Raw genomic sequence first — 21,408 nt, 5'->3', positions numbered from 1 at the left:
AAGCCCCTGCTTACGGTACACACGTACTATGAGAAAATGGACAGAATAGTTAAAAAAATAAACAAAAAATAATAAAAACAAACGGCAACCCCCCCCCCCCGAAAACATCTATAGAACTATGCACTCTCGAGTCTAGTGCATGAACTTCACTTAGTGTCAAAGGGTCTGTATTCTGCTTTATCACAATCGCATAAAATTGCAATCGTTATGTCCCCAAAAACTTGATTTGTTGATTATGACCTATTGTTATACGTGTATCTGGAATGTATAGCTTTGGCAACTGCAGGAATGCCACCGCATCTTCACAATGGGAGAGGAGTTTCACACGATTCGCGGGCAAGAAAACAAAACAAAGACAAACAAACAAAAACAAAAACGAAATGACGTGTTTGAAAGTTTGTCACAACCACAAGGGATCATATGCAGCAGAAAACTGGCAAAAGTTCGAGATGTTTAAGATCGCGAAGTGTACAAAATATATACCTGCACACTGTACACCCAGCACTTGACAAACATATGGTAGATGTATAATAATACGCCAGCGGCGGACTGTACCAAACTGGAAGAAGAAGAAGAAGAAGAAGAAGAAGAAGAAGAAGAAGAAGAAGAAGAAGAAGAAAGTGTTCGCGATCTTTGGTTGACCGTTCAGATTGGCAGCAGAAAATCTCGAGAAGTTTGGATCACTAGTGCGCGTGCGGAAAAAAGAAACAGATGGGTAGCGATATAAATGAACACCAGTGCTTCCCACAGAAATCTAGAGTTCTGTGGTGCTTCCCACTGAGGAACAGACCATCGATCAATGCCACAAACAGGTGGTGGACTGGTCACGTGACAAACTTCGCGAAGTTTCAATTAAAGGGATTGTATAGTTTTGGATGAGACCGAATTTCAGGTTTCTAACATTTTTTGGTGAGATAATGAGAAACCTTTTATGAAATATGAAAGAGCATGTAATTCCATGAGGAATTCAACATTTACTTAACTTAATGAAAATTGGTTTTGAAATGGCTGAGATATCCAAAACAGAGCGATTCTAATAAGCGTGGGACCCACACTTTTTTACCATCGCTTTGTTTTACTTTGTTTTTGGATGTTTCAGTCATGTCAAACCCTATTTTCATCAAATGAACTTTTAATTCCTCTTAAAATGGTATGCTCTGTACTATCACCAATAAAACACTTATGATATAGTACAGAGCATACCATTTTAAGAGGAATTCAAAGTTTATTTGATGAAAACCGGGTTTGGAATGACTGAAACATCCAAAAACAAAGTAAAACAAAGCGATTGTAATCACGTGTGGGTCCCACACTTTCATAGAATCGCTCTTTTTTGGATATCTCGGCCATTTCAAAACCAATTTTCATCAAATAAACGTTGAATTCCTCATAGAATTACATGCTCTTTCATATTTCATAAGAGGTTTCTCATTATCTCACCGAAAAATGTTAGAAACCTGAAATTAGGTCTCAACCAAAACTATACGATCCCTTTCAGTCGCGAGCGTTCAATGTATCGCTAGCTTGAGTAGGAAGTTTCGCGCAAAGTTTGCGGTCACACTGACAGAACTTCGAGTTAAACTTCTAGGATCTTTTGCCGGAGTAACCGCGGCTATACAGTGTTTGCATTCATTTGGATCTATAGCTCTTTTTTTTTTTCACTGTGTATTTAGGACTTTGAGCAAGTTCACTTGCTCAAAGTGACCCTATATGGCCCACAATTTTCTTCAAACATGTAATCGCCAACTGGTAATATCCAATTTCCACACTACTGTACATAGTACTTTGATCTTTTTCTTTTCAAACTATATATTTTAAAAATGTGACATTGAACAGTTTTAATTTGACCTTTGACCCCATGGCCTTAATCTTTTCCTACAGAATCGTTGTGGAGTAAAGCATGCATATACAATGTACAAAAAAATCCCCGTGGTCAAGGAGAAAATAGTGAAAAATAAATTTCAGCATTCGATGGAATTTGGGCATTCTGACGTGACCTTGAACAATCAACCCTATGACCCTCAAATTTCCAAGAAAACCATTGTCAGGCACTCTCTACATGTATAGAAGATACTTTGAACTATTTCCGATACATAAAGAAAAAAGTGACATCAGCATTTTCTTTGACCATTGACCCCCATGCTCCCAAATTCTCTGGAGAATGTTTATCTGGCAATACATCTACACACAAAGTTTCATGAAAATACTTTCAGGTATTGCAGGGATATAGAGGAATTGGTAAAACTTTCTGGATCTCACCCTGACCTTTGACTATAAGCATGTGCACCAAAAAAAGTGGGCACAGCTTTGTCCGCTCATTCATACATATGCCAAGTTTTATTTGGATATTTATGATTCTTAAAAGGGATTTGCATGCCAGTTATTAGTTAATCTGATTAGAAAAAGTGAAAAACCTACAAGTGTAACAGTGAAAATTTGATCAAATTGGATGAAAAGTTCGGGAAGTTATGAAATTCTGAAGTTACAGTTTATACAAATGAGTGAGCTGATGTCATCACCTAACAATTTTTTATTATGCCAAAAGCAGGACGAAAAATCAACCCATCTTCTTCATAAAAGTTTAACTCATAATCTTATTCTTGGTTGCATTAACTTCATAATAATGATCAGTAATCCTATATCAAGATTTGAGAACGAGGCATAATTGCGTTTGAATGAAAAACTTGAAATTTCAACCGTGCACCGTATGCCCCCCCCCCCAAAAAAAAAAAATAAATAAATAAATAAAATTACAAAGGTACCCTTCGCAAACGATAACTTTAAAAATAGTGAATCGATCCACACACAATTTCAGGGTATGAAACTATAACTCATTGCCAACATCTTACTGAAAATCCCATTCAATTTGCTTCAGTGGTCAAAGAGAAACGAGGATTTTTGTAGAGCATGACAGGAATCCCGTCCTTCCAAGTTTTGGCTATTGTGTTTACACATTCATGCATTTCCGAGAGCATCCAAGCGCTAAACTTGGAAGAATCAGACTCGTGACATGCTTTACAACAATCCACATTTCTCAGTGAATGCTTAACCAAATTGAATGGGGTTTTCTGCAAAATAGGGCTAAAATGTTATACTTAAAGACTTTTAGACGGTTTAATCATATTGGGTGTTATCAATGCAAAAATCTGATTGTAATTTTTTGGGGGACATACTGTAGTATGTACAGTGTACAATGTACATCACTACGGCAAGTTATGAAAGGATGACCATCATGATCATGCTATTGGCATACATTGACCATTCGAGAACCTTTTTCGGCAGAAAATAAACAAAACATCAGTATTTCATAACTTCCTTATTTTGTATCCAACTTTGATCAAATGTTCATTGCCGAGATAAATACTCCTTCTTTTCATACTAACGTTCAACTGCACTGGAATACCCCTTTAAAGTTACTCTGTCCACAAAATCATTTAAAGGACAAGTTCACCTTCATTAATACAAGTGTATAAGGATTGAGAGAATGCAGCAATATTAGTAGAACACATCAGTGAAAGTTTGAGGAAAATTGGACAATTGATGAAAAAGTTATGAATTTTTAAAACTTTTGTGTTGGAACCGCTGGAAGAGGAGACTACTAAGGCTCATGATGTCATACGAGTACAACAGTATAAAGAAAATGTAAAGAAAATTCAACATGTTTTCACTTTTTTTGCATAATAAGAGCACTTGACTTGCCTCTTTCTAAAGGCAATGGGAATAATATTACCCATAACATATGTCAGTAAAGCGTCAAGGGAATGCATACTTTTTTTTTTCAAAAGATGAAATTTTGTGAAATTCTTTATATTTTCCTTGTATTGTTGTATGCATGTGACATCATACACTGCAGTAGTTTTCTCATCCAGCGGTGACTGCACAAAAACTTCAAAAATTCATAACTTTTGAATGGATTTTCCGATTTTCCTCAAACTTTCAATGATGTGTTCTACTAATGTACTGTTACATTCTCTCAATCCTTATGTTAATGAAGGTGAACTTGTGCTTTAAGGACCGATAAACCAAAAACATCACCTCATCAGCGACACTTCTTGGATGCATAAATAAAAACCTTAACATTCTTCCAAAGAAATAGCTTGCTACATAATTATATGTACTTCTAAATTGTTCAGTTAACATTTAACAAAATTGTAAAAACGTGCTGAAAAACGTGTGTTCGGTGATACTTGTCATTCAGAAGGCTTGTTAATTTGAAAATGAAATAGGGTTCATTGTTAAGAAACACAACTTCTTTTCCCTTCATGTTTCATAGTTCAAAAATAAAAAAAAGATTTGTAAATACAGTGTATGAACGTTGTTGCATTATTCCAAAGGTTCATTATTCCTGAAGTGAAAGAACAATTGTTATTCCAAAGGTTCGCTATTCCAAAATTGAAACAAGGTCTGCTTCTCGGAAGGTTTGTTAATCCAAAATGAAAAGAAGGTGCATTTTAATGAACCTACAGAATTACAAACCTTATTTCGCTTTCACATTAGCAAATCTTCTGAATACATGTGTTGTAGTCCCTACATGTTGTAAACTGTAAAAGGAAATAGCAATGTTACCAGTCTTGAATTATACCCTAGATATTTAGTAGCATCTTGTGTGGATCTCTGTGTGAATTTCACACGGTTAGAGCAATTGTACATCATTACAGTATTTATATGTCACAGCGAGAAACCAAGGGAATGTGCATACAAGATATGATACATGTGTGGTGTATGTGAATAATTTGCACATGCAATTGACTCTAGTTTGTGTAAGTCAAATCTACTGGTACTGTAGGCTCTTGCAATATTCGACGTAATGGGATGTAATCGACACTCTTTTTTTTTTTTTAGATTTCATACAGAGAACGTAGGATCCAGGCAAAATTGTACATAATGTACCCCTTACAGAATTAAAGTACGGTACATCTTGTTCTCACTGTCTATTATGGAACCACACTGCATGATTATATGTATTTATTTATTTTTTGCTCCACACAATTTTATGCGTACTGAAGGAAGCAATACAGTAGTTACAAGTACAACATATGTATTTCAGAAAAATTCTACTTTTTTTTTTTCTCAAATAAGATGTACAACTGCCCTCGACTCTTAGCAGCAATTATTATTATTTCCCTGGTTTCTGAAAGAGGCAAGTCAAGTGCTCTTTTATTATGCCTAAAATGCAAAAATCATGTATCTTGAATTTTTATCATATCATTTTCCATGCATGACGTCACAAAACATTAAAGTCTTCTCATCCAGTGATGGCTGCACCAAAAGTTTTAACAATTCATAATTTTTCACATATACATTGTACAATGTATTACGCCCTAAATGATTTTTCTTAAACTTTCACGGACATGTTTTTATTAATATTGCAGTACATGTATTCACCTAATCCACGTAGTATTACAGTGTATGTGTATTAAATTATCTGGGCTTCATTCCCCTTTTATAATAATAATCGTACACACTGCAGTTTGCTGTTAAGTACTAGTTGCCCTACTTGACTCAGTTCTGTAAATTCTCATTGAGAACCCTGATAAAATGAATTCTTCTTACATCCCCCCCCCCCCCCCCAAGCAAGTATATTGTACAAGACAAGTCTTTGTATTTCAATTGTTTTCTGACCCTGGTACAACACAAATTTTGTACAGAACCTTTGAATTCTCATCGAGAACAATGTCTTGTACATTTTTATTTGCTCCAAGAGTATTTTTGTCTTTTAATTGTGTTTTCAATAACTCTTCTGCACTGTATGACATGTTGTTGTCGTGTGTATGTACATGTATGTATGCACAGTAATTTCTCCTGTCCCAAAAAGTCTGTCAAACAAGGAAGTGCATGTAAGTACTGTATTTGGTGAAAAGTGCAACTGAAAGTCAAATGTTATGATGTGATGCAGTAACTCCAGGCTCTAGGGTTACTGCATCAGTGCACACATGTATTTCACATAGACCTGTATTCAGTACCGATACTACGCGTAATACATGTACAGTCAACCTTGCTTTCAAATAAGTCGACCTCGCATAAGTCGAATGATTGCCCTTGTCAAAGGTCTTTTTCAAGTCCACTTTTCTTTATATTCTACTGATTCTAATCCCTCACAAGTTGAATTTTCTCTAAGTTGAAGCTATTTCTTCACTTCAAATACATGTAGATTCAACTTAGGCAAGGTTGACTGTAGGCCTACATTGTATGTGGCGCGGAGCCCAGTGAGTTAACAAGCCATTGGTCGCGATGGGTGCTGTTCGTTATTCCGAAGGTTCGCTATTCCGAAGATTCGTTATTACAAAGGTTCATTAATCAGAAACACACAAATTCCCTATACCTACAGGTTCGCTAATCCGAAAATGAAAAAGGGTTCGTTAATCCAAACATTTGCGGCATTATTCCGAAGGTTCGTTATTCCGGAGATTCGTTAATCTGAAAATGAAATTCTGAATAACGAACCTTTGGAATAACGAATCTTCAGACTAAACAGCCTTTGGAATAACGAACCTTCGGAATAACGAGCTGTAAACGTTAGGGTGAAAACTGGTCTTTTACCAAATTATGCAACAAAGTACAATTTGTATTAAAAGTTTGATAATGGGAACCAATTAAGATTCAGTTCTCGTGTTCAATATTCAGCCAACTTTATAAAGTTCTGACACTGACTTTGTGAAAGCTGTGCATAATAAGCAGCCCTGGAAATTGTTTTGATTTCAAGCCACAGTGGGCACTTGTCATGAAGAGCTCTCTGATGGCAAGGCGATTTTGCATGTCCCAATTTTTTATATTGTACAATATTGGTCTATTACAATAAACAATAGATCACAATTTATTGGTCCGTATGGCGAGGTTCCCTGATAATGCATTTGTACAAACATGATGCAACAATCATTATTTGCAGTGTGTAATATATTGCAGAATTCAAATTGAACAATTGCTTCAAATTGTCACATTTTGCAAAAACAAAAAGTTTTGTATCTCTTGAGGGGAGGGGGGTGGGGGAGGGGGGGGGGGGGGGCGGACAACTCAATGGCCGAAAGTTGCTTGATGTGGTGCATCATTGTGACATCACATTTTTGAAAGGCAACATTCTCATGGTATTCTCATGGGATTATTCTGAGGTTTCAGGGCTATGCAGCCATCAAATGATCTTGGGATTGTGTGAATACACAGATAAATACTAAACTCTTTCTCTAAAATCACACATTTTTTGGAATTAGGTAAAGGTAGGGGAAGCAGCTTTGAAGGGATGGATTAGTTCCGTTTGAGACCTGGTTTCAGGTTTCTAACTTTTTTTGACGAGCTGATGAGAAACTCTCATGAAATATGAAAGAGTACATCATTCCAAGAAGAATTCAACATTTAACTGATTAAAATTGGTTTTGACATGGCTGAAATATTTTATTTTTACATTGTTTTTCGATATCTCAGCCATTTCAAAACAGATTTTCATCAAATAAACTTTGAATGTCTCTTAGATTGGCAATAACCGTATGCTCTATAACATTTCATAAGTGGTTTCTTAGTGTCTCGGAAAAAAGTTAAACGCTTAATCCTAATCTCCACTAATACTTTACCATCGCGACCTTATAAGATGCACTACCTTGTTATAAATGCAAACACACATCAAGAAAAAAAAAAGATGATGGCATGTACTGGAGTAAAAAAAACCCAAACATAAACATGAATCGCCATGTTTAATGCCATTTTCACACTACTTCCAACTTCTGTGTCTTGCGCCATATTCGCCAGCAGCCTTAACCTTCAAGGGATCGTACAGTTTTGGTCAAGACCTAACTTCAGGTTTCTAACATTTTTGGACTCCGAGATAATGAGAAACCTCTTATGAAAAAAGAAAGAGCATGTACAAATGTGTAATTCCTAGAGGGATTCAACATTTGTTTGATGAAAATTTGTCTTGAAATGGCTCAGATATCCAAAACAAAGCAATCCTAAGAAAGGGTGGGACCCACCTTTTATTAGGATCACTTTGTTTGATCTTGTTTTCAGATGTCTCGGCCATTCCAAAACCAATTTTCATCACATAAACTTTTAATTCCTCTTAGAATGGTATGCTCTGTACCATTTCATAAGAAGTTTCTTGGATGTATGTATCTTGCAAAAAGTTGTAAGCCCAATCCTTATTTCCACCAACACTATACTATCTCTTTAAAGGTTGTAACATTCTGAGGAATGATAATATTTCAATTTTTTTCATCTTTTTCTGAATTTTGATAACTTTTGGCAAACTTCCTGCAAGGATTTTTTTTTTTTTTTGGGTTTAATCTAAAGTTTATTGTTATGAACCTAATGGAGCCAGCTCCATGTTTGGATGTTGAAGAACAGCTGAGCATGTATAGTGAAGTATTGAGAGTGTGTGTACAAAATGCTGATGTATTTAACGAGAATGAAACTTGATGTGAAAAAGAGCATGATGTGTGTGTTTTCATTCATGCGCCATGTATAGTTTGCTATACAAAAGTCGATGTACACTTTGTATTAAGAAAGCACTATTTTGAGATGTACCTGTATGCAGGGCAACTTATTTTATTTCAATCACTATCATAGCTATGCACACTTAAGAGTGTTATGCACAATGTGCTCTTAGAGTTTTGTTTTGTCTCTTCAAAATTGGAACAGAGGATACAGTGATTACAGCTGTAGTAAATGTACAATAGCTGTAGGGGAAACAAAAAGTTTTTATTGATTGCGCAAATACCGATAGCATTTTTTGTTTCTTTGGAAGATTGATTCATCAGATGTTATAAGCATCGTTCATCAAATGTAGTGATTAAACAGGTGATTCACTGTATTGGAAAGAACATGATGTGTTTGTGTTGGTATCAAAGTGATTTTATATCTAGAGAGTAAGCAGTCGCCATAAGTGTGCGTACAAATGAGGCGTCCAAAATTGAAGAGGGAGCTCACCCTCTGATCCAGGCATCTGATTCAGGTCTACATTGAAGTCACCTCTTCTCATATCATATCTAAAGTGATTTTCAATTCTTCATAACACATTCTATTTTTCAGAAATGCAATATGGTTGATTGTTTAAATATAAGTTTTTAGGATGATAACATATCATTTGAACCATTTTGTAATGTCCAGACCCTTTTGTTATTTACAAAATAAACAATGGGAACTTGAGTGTAGACTAGGAAGTAGTTGGAGCATTATGACGTCTGTTTCGCGTACTATTAACCACTTATGCCCTAAAATCAAACATCAACAACATTATGACATTTAAATATTATGATTACTTGAACACTGTGACGTAACTATAAGTCGGCGCAAGTTTGACTGTGTTAAATATTCAAGTCGAGTGCATTTAAACAGTGTGCTACCATCTATTTAATAAATGTACAGGATCCAGGCAATGGCAGCTCCCACAACCCTAAATGGCAGCTCCCTTGCGCGCGCAGCCGCCTCTGCTTCTGGACTACGCCCTCTGGTGGTGTAATCTCTTTGGGTGGCACATAGATCGCATCCCAAAACTCACTTCTATGTACATCTGTACTTTGTTATTTCTTGTGATCTTTGAAGGTTTGCATGTAATGATGGTACCACAACCGAGAGTTGGAAATCAAGGCAGTACGATGAGGGTTATCCTGCTGACCAGAAAGACGAAGCCTGCAAGTTTGTGGTCTTCAAATTGAGATGCCTGCATACATGTGAAGTGCCGGCTACATTAGTGTTGAAAAAAAAAAAGACAAAAAAAAAAAACAACACTAGTGCGTGTATCTGCATGAAAAAGTGGACGTTGCATGGAAGTGCATTATGCCATACCATAATACACAACCCATATTAGCTAGTGTGACAGCAAACACAAACACTACTGCACTAGTTAATGGGAAGCTGTAGCACAGTCATAGTAGAGTTTGCGCTGCATTCTGCGTCATGCCCTGCAAAGGTTTTTTTTTTGTTTTTTTGTTTTTTTGTCAACTGAAATGTTGATATGTACTGAATATCCAAGCTCTAGCAGAACTCTGTTTTTAACGCAAAACTGGAAAACGGACTAAACGATGTTTAACGCCAAACTGGAAAACAGACTAAACAAACATTTCCTTGAGAATGGTACCGTGTTATATCCAGGCTTGTCATAACGGAGTTACCACGTTCTACATTCAAATTTCACACAGTAGTCTTTGCATGTGGTAGAAGCCCTCATCATGATTGGCCCCAGTCTTACTGCACTTTATAATCTCATCAGGTGATTGTTATTTAAGTAATAAAGAGTCAGTGTGACAGACCAAAGCCTGGCGCTTTGGCATGGAAAAATAAGGATATACACCATGTATCTTTGAATTTCTGCCAAACAATGGATTCAAGCCATCATTCAAGACGTCTCGTCAATTTTGTAAATTTTTATAAAATTGTATTTATGGACACAAACTTAATATCGTAGACATTATAAACAGTAACCTACACTTTCTGACCACATACTATGCATGTTTTGCCTAGCAAATGAGGGTTCCTGCCATCATGCTAAAGAGAACTCAATCATGAACAGGTTATCAAGCATGTATTAGTGACCCCTATCACACAGTTGGTCAAATGCTCATGGACAGAGAAAAAACGGACCCTAACCAAAAACCAAATTACTAGTACAGTTGAACCTCTCGTATCCGGACAAGTCGGGATCGGGGCTCGTCCGGATAAGGGATTTGGCCGGATACGGGAGACTCAATGCTTTATACATGTAGAGTCTACATATACATACACATGTACCGTCACTGTACTGATGTAGCCCATTGTAGTACCACATGTAGTAATGTGTACACTGCAACCTTTTCATTGTTACACACAGTAACAGACCCCAAAATAGAGGTTCGTGTTTGCAAGAATGAAATCATTTTCTTTTATAAATTCTTGGGATGATTTACCTAAATAATTATTAAGAAATGTATCCGTTGGGAATCCCCCTTTCCTCCCGTAATTATTAAAAAAAGATTAAAAAATCACGGCGAGATTGCGTCCGGATAATAGAGAGATCCGGATAAAGGGAGGCCGGATAATAGAGGTTCAACTGTACATGTACATCTGGCTGGCTGGTTTGCACTGTGCCTACACTGATGTAAAAAATCAGAGCGCCAGCTTCTTTGTTGATATGTTCTTGCAGCAGTCCATGCAAATGACCGTAAGAGGGGTGGCACTTAATTTTTTTCTCCATCCTTTTGCATCTTACCACCAACTACAGCAGGCCTCAATTCAATTGCTGTTCACTGTAGCCAACTTCCTGCAAGTGTATTGCCGGCCTTGCTTAGAAATGGCCAGCTGTCACTTGCTGAAGGTTTTTCATGGGAAAGAGTAGGCCTTTCATATAATGTAAAAGGGGTCTAAAAACAGACTTGTTTTCTGAACAACAAATGAACATAGAGAGGGAAAAAAAATCATCTGAGAAGAATTTGGGAAGGTGAGAGAAGCTTACCCAGCAGCAACAAACTTTCTAGCTTGACATGCACTAACTGTCAAGACGCAAGGGATCTGCGTCCAACAGCTAGCAAGCAAGGACTAGACTTACGCCCATCTTGCTCAGGAACTCGTGTCTGCAGATAATCTTGAACTGCTTTCCCACCACTTGGCTAATGGCATCTGTGACTCATGGTCACAGGTCATTCCATCCCATGTGACCTTGTTCAGTTGGGACGGCGGCAACTCCAGATGGTAACTTTGTCTTCAATTATGCAAGATAACTGTGAAAGAGCTATCTGTCTATATTTACGCCTGGTTCTGGTTATGGTGTTGTGTCCTGCTGATGTCCTTCACCTCAAACTTGACAGTCTGCAGTGTACCACTGTCCAGCTCAGACTTTCAACGCCTGACTGAAACTCGTTAGCGGGGGACGCTTTAAGATTTGAGTTCAGCAACAATGGTTTCATCCATCCATTCTGCTCGTACAACTGTAGCTGCCATGCGGAGCGAAACTCTGTCCACCATACAGTCATCTGGTTGTAGTAGGTGCCTCCTTTCTTCTGTCTTGGGGAAAGTGCTACACCTTGGCTAGACCAAATGAATTACTACACATTAAAGATATGGATGAGGTCAGAATGACTGCAAGTGTATACAATACAATGTAATACAAAAATGCATTTCTAATCCTATTCATCCTTAAGATGCTTTGTTTGAGCAGCATCCAGATCACATCAACAAGCTTCTAAAATTCTAAGGAACACAACACAAAACAACACGCGTACTTTGAACTGCCACGGAGATGGCACTGGTTTTGCTATGGTAGACCATGTGCAATGCAAGATGGAAGGCCCTACTGTATGTTGCAAGTGTACCACTAGTTCCCCTTGAAATAAACACCTAGTCTTACTTTATATCTCTGGCTCAATGAATAGTTATGAGCACTTTACATGTGAGAGAGCTCACATCTCCTACAAATAAAGAAGTTTGATTTATCAGTTGTGCTATCCGTGCTGATCATCTGTTCTTCAGTCATTACAAACTCTAGAAATGCTCACTGAACTGTAAACTTTGATCTACACTATGATGTGCAACACGATTCAGCAGCAAACTGCTTGAGATTTAATTCTATTACTATGAGGAAAAACTGTTTATGTGAGATGTGAATTGTACTCCATCTACTGCTGTCATATGTAGAGTGCATTACAGCATTGAGCATTTACTCAATACAACTTACCGAGTATCGACTGTACATGTATAGAGAGTGTACATGTACAACATTTGTAGTAGTGCCAACCATGTTGACTAAAATCGTCTAAGCATCTGTATATCCCTACCTGGAATTTATGTGTACAGTATAATAGGTGAAAATCCCTTATTGTGAATGCTTCACTTCAGGTCTCCGCTTCCTGATGGAACTGCAAGACGTATACTACAGTACAGTGTACATGTAGTTGTTTAACAGCAAATGAATAAAATCTCTGTGTGGAACACATTTTTCATTAATCCCACACAGCTACAATGAATGCGGGTCCTTGACACAAGAAGCAATTGGCAGTAGTACGTGTACATAATACACTACACTTGCACAGTCAGGACACTCACTTTCTCTCCCTCCCTCACACTCTCACACACACACACACACACACACACACACACACAAACACAACCACATTACAACATCTTTCTTCGAGAGGATTACTGGTACAGTACTCTGATTGGTTGAAGAGGGTAAAGCTTTCTTGCACACCCAGCCAATCATACATAATAGTAAAATCATTAAAAAAAAAAAGTGGCTGGCTGCCCCTTTTCCTAGAAGTAACTAGTACAGCTACTATCAAGTTCAAATTAATCATACTGGCTGTAAAATCAAAGGGTAGGTGACTTGGCCAGAAGTTTTATAACTTGCACTAAATTCACTGAAATCAAAATACTGAGTGATTGCTGCTAAAAATCTTTTAAAAAATGAAAAAGTAAAAGTGGACATTTCAAAGGACAGCTGAATATTTGAGCAGAAGACTGTTGATTGTACGTGTATATCCCATTATCAAATGTGTGTTGTCAGGTAGTGTATCCATTTCAGCCTTCATTATGATCTCACTCTATATTCTCTGCAACATAGTCTCAGCAATGTTAAGTTACTTTACAGAATATAACAGAATGAGGTTAGGTATGACATGGATACTGTTGTATTGTAATAGAAAGTGTCTGCTTTGTCCAATCTGTACAATTATCAAATAGAGAAAGGACAATGTTACAAAGTGAGCTCATAAAAATGCATTTTTTTTTTTTTTTTTTTAAATAAAGAAGAGTGTTTTTTGCTGATGAATGTTGGTTAAAAGAAACCAAAAAGAGAAACAGAACTGTGGCACTTCAAATTCATCAGGCTGGAGTACATCCATGCTGGAACTTCCCAACTTACCATCCTCGGTGTAGGCCAAGTACTGATTCGCAATGCACACAACTTTGCAAACACTCTTGCCCATGTATTGCAGATATATCTGTATACGGACCATTATACAGTCAACCTTGCTTTAGACGACCTCACATAAGTTGAATAATCGCCCAAGTCCAAAGTATTTTCAAGTCTTCTTCTCTTTATATTCTACCGATTTTTTATATCTCTCAGCTGAAATTTTCTCTCTAAGTCCAAGCTATTTTGTCAGTCCCAATATATTTGACTTCGGCGAGATTGACTGTATATGCCAGTAACGGAGCACAACGAATCAAATAATACCTAAGTTTGTATAGTAAATGTCAACATTTTTTTAAAAAGTGTATTACCAGAGAAAATTCAAAAAGAAAAATGTGCATATTTCACACACGCTATGTGTTAACAATCAACATGATAGTAGGCTTGAGAGTCCCTGACTGAAACTACATCACAGTTTTGCCACGGTATCAGGCCCATGTTTTGTTCATTGTTTGATGAAATATGCCAGGGTATTTTTAATTTAGCTTTGAAATTACAGTATGTTAATGTATTCAAGTGTTGAATAATTGCCGCCCAAGTCGGAGGTCTTTTCAAATCCTCTTCTCTTTATATTCTATTGATTTTAACCCCTCGCAAGTCATACATGGAAGCTATTTCTTCAGTCCTAATAGATTCAACTTAGGCAGGGTTGATTGTTTGCTGAATTACAATAAAACAACAAGAGATGCAAAGTCACTGCAAATTCATTATGGAAGATTATCATGTCCCTACTACCAAACTCAACCTTTTATAATATTGGTACGGATGTACAATAGCCAGATCTTGTAAAATGTCTTCATAACCCTTGGAAATAATGTTATTTGTCAAGTTATTCTTTTTAATACACAAGACAAAAATATGATTTTTTTTTTTTTTAAAGACTATTCCTTACATGCAATTCATAACAAGGAAATGCACAGAATGTAGTTTGGTGTACAGTGTATTGTGTCAAGAGTGGATGAGATAAAACAAGCACAACTCTCACTTCAGTTCTATTTCGTCTAAATTGTGAATATAAATGTCTGCTGCTTCTGTTTTGTACAAACTGCTACAAATATTTGTTTTTATCAGATTTTAGAATCAAAAGACTGGTAGGATCAGAGCTGGTCATTTTATGAATGTTTAACATTTAGGTTTATCCAAAGAGGAGGCATCAATATTTGTTTAAACACCAATTACATGTCCTTTAACTCAAAATGTGGCAGAGATTTATTGTAAATTCACCAAGATCTCAAAAGGATCTTTGCAGGCGCTGATTATTGGAATGAAATGTGAGTGGTTCATTAATGGTTTACCTGAATTCTGTTAATATATATGTGCTTAATTCATTTCTTATTGTGCATGGTAAGCATGTTATATGTTTAAAAAAAAGAGAGCTTAGCAACCATGTACCTGTAGTGTTTTCTGAATCAAAAAGTATTATTAAAGCTGTTTAGAAAAGACACTCACAAGAAACTTGAATAGAGAGATGACTGCTTTGTGGAGTCATGGTCACCTTTTTGAATTAAATGATATCACTTGGCTGCACACATTTGTAATGTTACAGAGATGTTGTGAACAGTATTTATGCACATATACTAAGTAAGCATACTTATGAATGTACTATACTTATGCATGTACACATATACACGACAAACTGTTATTGTATCTGCTTTTCATGTTGTGATGTGTCTATGAAATACAGCATCTATTTTCTACACTATTGTGTACACTACCATTAACTACTGAATCCAGGCAAACTTGATGTAAAAAAGAAAAGAAGAAGGAAAAAAAGAAAAGAAAAGATGAAAGCTGGTCCGAACAGTGCACTGAACATGTATGCATATCCACGGTTGCTGCATATCCAGGTGCTGTGCACACATCCTTGGTTTGTGGTAAAATTTTGGTGCAAATGATTGTATACTGTAAAACGAGGAATGTTCACATGCATTTTAATTTCGCGAATTTTGCGCACTGCAACATTCGCGAAATAAAATTTCACACGAAAGTTCTTGCCTACACAATATGCATTCCTGGATGCCAGTGGCAAGTCACAAAAATTTCATGCTGCGAGACAGTCGTCGGCTCCACTTCGCGAAATTTTCATGCCGCGAATATATCGTGTTTTACAGTAGGTTTATTCATTCTTTCGGTCATTTCAACATAAAATTGTTGATAGAGATGTATTACTAAATTTTTGATTCATCATGATTGTCCATGAATAATTTTTATAATTATTTATTCAATTCTAAGGCCATTAAAATACAAAATTATTAATATGTATCTATAATCCTTAATCATGAACTCTCCATTAATATTTATCAGAATATTCATTAGATTTATCACTAAAAATTGTGGACAGTTTTTTTTACATGCATGTAAATTAACATATCCATTATTTTTAATAAACCAAATATTTCTTCCATCTTGGGTAGTACCAATCCCTCTCACTGTGTACAACAGTGCAGCATTCCTCAAGCAAAAGAACTGGCTAGTCAAGTTTCCAAAGGCTTACTAAGTGTTTATTTTTATGAGGTTTCTGATCCCCTTCCAGGCTGTCAAGGTTTTTTTTTTTTTTTTTTTTTTCTGTAGGAAATCAGATGTCATATATTGTATATTATTGAAGCTGTATCAAAATCGCACAAGTGAAGAAGCTTAGTGCTAACAATGTTAAGTTTACTGGCCATTGAGTGCATATCTACACTGTTGAAGGGCCATCGATCGGGTAGCTGCTGGCTGTGTTAGGCATATGGCCATTGTTTACAGTAACAAGTGCACGGCTTTATGGGGGGGGGGGTGGTTGTTATAAGATGATAGCTGCCATCACGTATCTGACTGTACACAGGTGATTCCTGTTGTAACGAAGTCCTCAGGACTGGCAGTTTTCTTCTGTTATATCAAAATTTTGTTATAACCAACTGTGTTACAATAGGAGCGGACTGTACAAAATATGTCCTTCATGTTTAGCTTTTATTGAGTTAATCCTGTGTATTTAGCAATTAAGATCTTATGAAATTTGAAAAAAAAAAAACAGTACAGTATATTTTAGTGTGTCAACTGTGTGTAAGGTCCATTATCAAGTCTTTAATACAATATATATATTGCTATTCATCAGCAATATTAAAGAATCTTTGAAAATCATTTTGAACATGCAAGCACATTTGCTTTCTAAAAAAAAAAAAAAAGGGTCACGAGACAGTTTCAGATCTTAGATCCGGTAGCATGGGGAGACTGTGTAATGGGAGGGTTGGCCCAATTGAATGGATCTTCATTTTCTGCCCACTTGGGTACATTGACATTAATGCAACTAGCTCAGACATGCTATAACAGAATTGCCCGTCAGCGAATATGTGCATTGAAGCATACACTCACCAGTGGTAGCAATTATTGTCCCAATTCCAGTTGAGATTCTCAAGCTGTGTGTGTGCTGCATATAAAGCTGTATACCATAAGATTCAATAGAGGGATTCCCAAATAGACACCGGTACATACCAAGTCAGGCCTACCTTTGTCATACACAGTCTCCCCACGCTACCAAGGTCGCTAACCTGTTGATTGAAGACAAGTTCTGAGCATAATGGGCAAGTGTCTGTGGGAAATGTGTGTTAAAATTAGTCCATACTCGAGCGGTTATATGTTTTCACCATCCATGAATTTCTGACGGTATTCTGGCACGTAACTTACATTGGCGATCAGAGAAGTGGTGATCACATCAGCCAGTTGCTATTTCCCATGAATCCCATTTCAGCAATGCTAAAGAGGCAGAATTATCAGGTATGGGGCACAGAGATGAAAGACTCGACTCCACGACTGATCACACACTTGACTAATATGCTTCTGCTCTTGGGGAAGGATCCAGAGCCCCGTCACGAGTAAGCAACACTTCATGAAAACCTCTACATGTTACCAACAAGAAAAAAGATATACGGATATCATCTTTATATCAATATCCGCAATCAACAAGTAAATAACTATGACATAAACATTATGCCCATACTAGTCCTGCCATGCTAATCCACTGGTGTAGTGAACTTGCTGTCCCTTGTGTTTTTGTCCTGTTTTTTGAATGATCAGTCTGTATAATTTTTAAATATTATTTGTTCAGTCTTCACACAAATTTGTTAAAAGTCACGATGACCACTCTGTGCTATCCAGCTCATTCCAGTCTAGAACAGTGCATTGGAAGAAAAAACAAAAATGATGCCCTGATGCTGCCCGATGTGAGAACAACCCCAAGGTGTTTGATTTCTGGTTTTGAAAATGATCATTCCCTACGAGGGGTTAATTCCCTACAGTATGTATATATATGTATCAGAATACATCACTGTTAAGAAGCGGTATCTTTCTTTCTTTTTTTTTAAGCTTGTAGGTGTTGCAGATAGATGTCACATTTCACACCGAATTGAGACACAAGTGTTGTTACAAGAGTAGTTTCTGCTTCAAATAGATTGCGAACATGTATTTTGTATTACAATTCCTTATTTTGTGTGTTTAAGATGTCATAATCCTGATTTCAACATCACAATTTTACTCTCATTCTTTGCACTCTCACACTGATGTATAGCAACATCACACTGATGTTTAGCAACATGAATTATCTCAGTCATGGTGCCAGATTCTTTACAACTACTCTAAACCTAATTTGCATGACCATGCATGTTAGTGTTGTCTGAAGAGCCAGATACGCTAGTAGCTGGTATGGCTATTTAAAGCCCCCAAGAGAAGTTGGTTGAAACCGAACGCTAAGGTACATTATGGTGTTTTTCTAATAAAATGGACATTGTAGCAAATTTAGGTCAGCACATATATAATCTATCATCTGCTAGCTGCTCACTGAGAGGATCTTCCACACAATAACATCCATAGCTCACTCCTATACTTCATGATTGATTCACTTTCTTGCAGCTTTTCTGCTGCAGCCATGGATTGAAAAGCAGAAATAAAATAATGGTTGGAGAGATGTTGTGCACATGTGTGCGTGTGTGTGTGTGTGTATATATATATTGCATAAACTTGCTTAGAATATTTGAAATTTTCTGCTGTCCATGTAGCAATCTGCAGTTATTAGCACTTTGCTACAAGGATTCAGCAAGTGCTACAATGACCTGTCAAAGTATTCAAGTCATCATTTGTTTATAGTGTACTTTCTCAAAATGTCTACTGAAAGGTAGTTCTTATTGTTATAGTACAATTCCACTCCATGTTCTAGTTAACTGCAAGTAAGAATCCATCAAAGTGATAGACATTTCTCCAAGATTGGACTCAAAATAGGAACTTATTACATGGCTATTTCAAATTTCACATAAATTCAACAAATATTGATACACATGCAGATTCGCCGATGTGATGGCATTGACTCTCCCATATTTTTGCACACAGATACATATACATGTATGAGACATCATTATAATTTTGGGGGGTTTTTTGTCAAAAATTTGGCAGCTACAAATCATTTTCCTCTAAATGACCATTGCTATTTTTTTCCCCAAAAAACAAATGCTGTATGCCAAGGGTACGACCTTTTCTATTATTTCATGCATTTTTTTTTTTTTTTTTTGGGGGGGGGGGGGGGGGCTGTAAAGCCATATAACATATTGATATGTAGTCACCTTTTCACAGAAATGTGTGAAATTCAAAATTCCATCAAACAAAATTCCATCACCGTCTTACTTGATGCACAATGGCAATGTACCTACAAGCTCGCAGTGCTAATGTACACAAAGACACAGAGGAGTAACAGTTAATCATTTTGCCATTGATATTCTTTCCTTTCTAGCTGTAAATTGTCATAAAACTACATGCATGTAAGCCAGAGAGCTGACCTTAAAAAATTCAATGTGAAGAAATTCCAGAATTTGGTCTGATAACTAGTGTGTAAAGGGTATGGTCTCCCTATTAGAGCAGGCCCATGATCCTGAGCCTCCTCACATCCCCAAGCCAAGGCTTTTATCTGGACTGAGTACGGTACCATCAGGGGGGTGTTTCATCAATTTAGTCAGCGTTGACAAGTTGCCAGCCTCTGACAATTTCAGTAAAATCCTTGGTTTTGATTGGTTGAGACACTCGTCACTGTTACCATGGTAATTGTCAGTGACTGACAAGTTGTCAGCGCTGACAACTTTCATGAAACGATACCCAGATCGACAGCGATCTGGCCAAATAGACCATGTGAACATGAATATTCCCAACACATCCAAAGAACAGGTGCAATCAAGCAAGCTTTTGATCAATGTGAAAAATCAGGATTCAGTTTCCCTTTCGACACTATTATGGATTACCAACTTTCACTGAATAATCTTGGATATTACCGTGAAATTATGCTGCACTGAAGTATAACTTTTACTCCAACCCCTGTATTAGTTGGTACTAAACCAACTCACACTAGATAAGGTCTGGACTGATAGAGCACTTGTTGAATATCAAGCACTCATCCAAGGAATACAAGATGGTTCTCCTCCAGCAACAGAGGGTCAATAACAGGAGCTGCAGAACCAAGTAGGCTGGGGTGAAGGCAAGTATGGGCTGCTGTCCTTCCCCAAAAAACTTTGACTCTTAAAAAAAATAACAAATAAATAAATAAGGGAGAATGCCAAGCGATATCTTGCCTGCATATTGCGATTTGCAAGTATAGTGTTTTTGGTAATATTTAAGTTTATCTTGACCTTTTTGACCTTTTGACCTTTTTGATATTTATCTTGACCTTTTTGACCTTTGACCTTGTAGGACTTCACCAATATTTGAATGTGTTATAACGGGAGTGCACTGTATAATAAAGAATATGAAAATCATCCATCCGATATTGCACAATAAGATGAACCTTTACTAGCCACAAAATAAAAACAAATATTGGCATTGCAGTTCTTGTATTCATAATTAAAAAAAAAAAAATTTAATGAAAAAATAAAAACTACTGCTGTATCATAAAATTAAAGGCCCTATACTAAAAAATCGAACTTATCAGATTAACAACATATTACCATATCAATATTAATATTCATTCTGTTTACACAGCACCATGAGTATCTTTTACAGTAAAATGAGCACTTTATATGTCCACAAAATTTATCATTAATACAGTGCACTCCCGTTACAACGAACACGGCTATAACGAAATTTCGTTATAACGAAGTAAATCTTCTGGTCCCAAAATTATCACCATTAAAGTCTAGGGTACAAAATTCGCTTATAACGAACACGGTTATAGCGAAATTTCCGTTATAACGAAGTCTTTTCCGAGCGCCACAGACAAAGAAAAACAAAAGAAATGTGCTCCGTTACAACGAAATGCGAATTGTTTTCGAAAATACGGAGCGAAACAAGCATTTATAGCGTCTCTGCATTGGTGAACGCTTCACATCACTGTGTGTGTTTGCTCCTTGTGTCACGCAGTTTCTGAGGGGAACTTGCGTTTATTATTGTAATACAGTTATCCCATCACATTTCACACAGCTTTCGAGTGTATGATGAGTATTCAGCAAACAGAATATGATATACGTACGTAGTTTCCTTGTTTTTGTTATATATTGTATTTGTTCGGTTATAATGAAATTTCGTTATAACGA

General features: G+C 36.7%; 1 protein-coding gene across 3 annotated transcripts in view; it reads right to left on the bottom strand.

The window, feature by feature from the left end:
* The window catches only part of LOC140232621 (uncharacterized), a 42,029-nt gene that overhangs the window by 18,001 nt on the left and 2,620 nt on the right, over positions 1 to 21,408 (bottom strand). Inside the window, exon 1 of one of the 3 annotated variants that reach the window (XM_072312721.1) lies at positions 11,507 to 11,636. The exons of 1 other annotated variant lie outside the window; for it this stretch is intronic. The gene's annotated coding sequence lies outside the window, so the exon portion shown is untranslated. Of the gene's footprint in view, positions 1 to 11,413; positions 11,637 to 21,408 lie in introns of those variants that run through there. One more of the 3 variants, XM_072312719.1, reaches the window with a different exon arrangement.

Source organism: Diadema setosum, chromosome 9 (genome assembly GCF_964275005.1).
Source record: "Diadema setosum chromosome 9, eeDiaSeto1, whole genome shotgun sequence".
In the NCBI taxonomy this organism is placed as follows: domain Eukaryota; kingdom Metazoa; phylum Echinodermata; class Echinoidea; order Diadematoida; family Diadematidae; genus Diadema; species Diadema setosum.
This window is presented reverse-complemented; position numbering and strand designations above follow the sequence as displayed.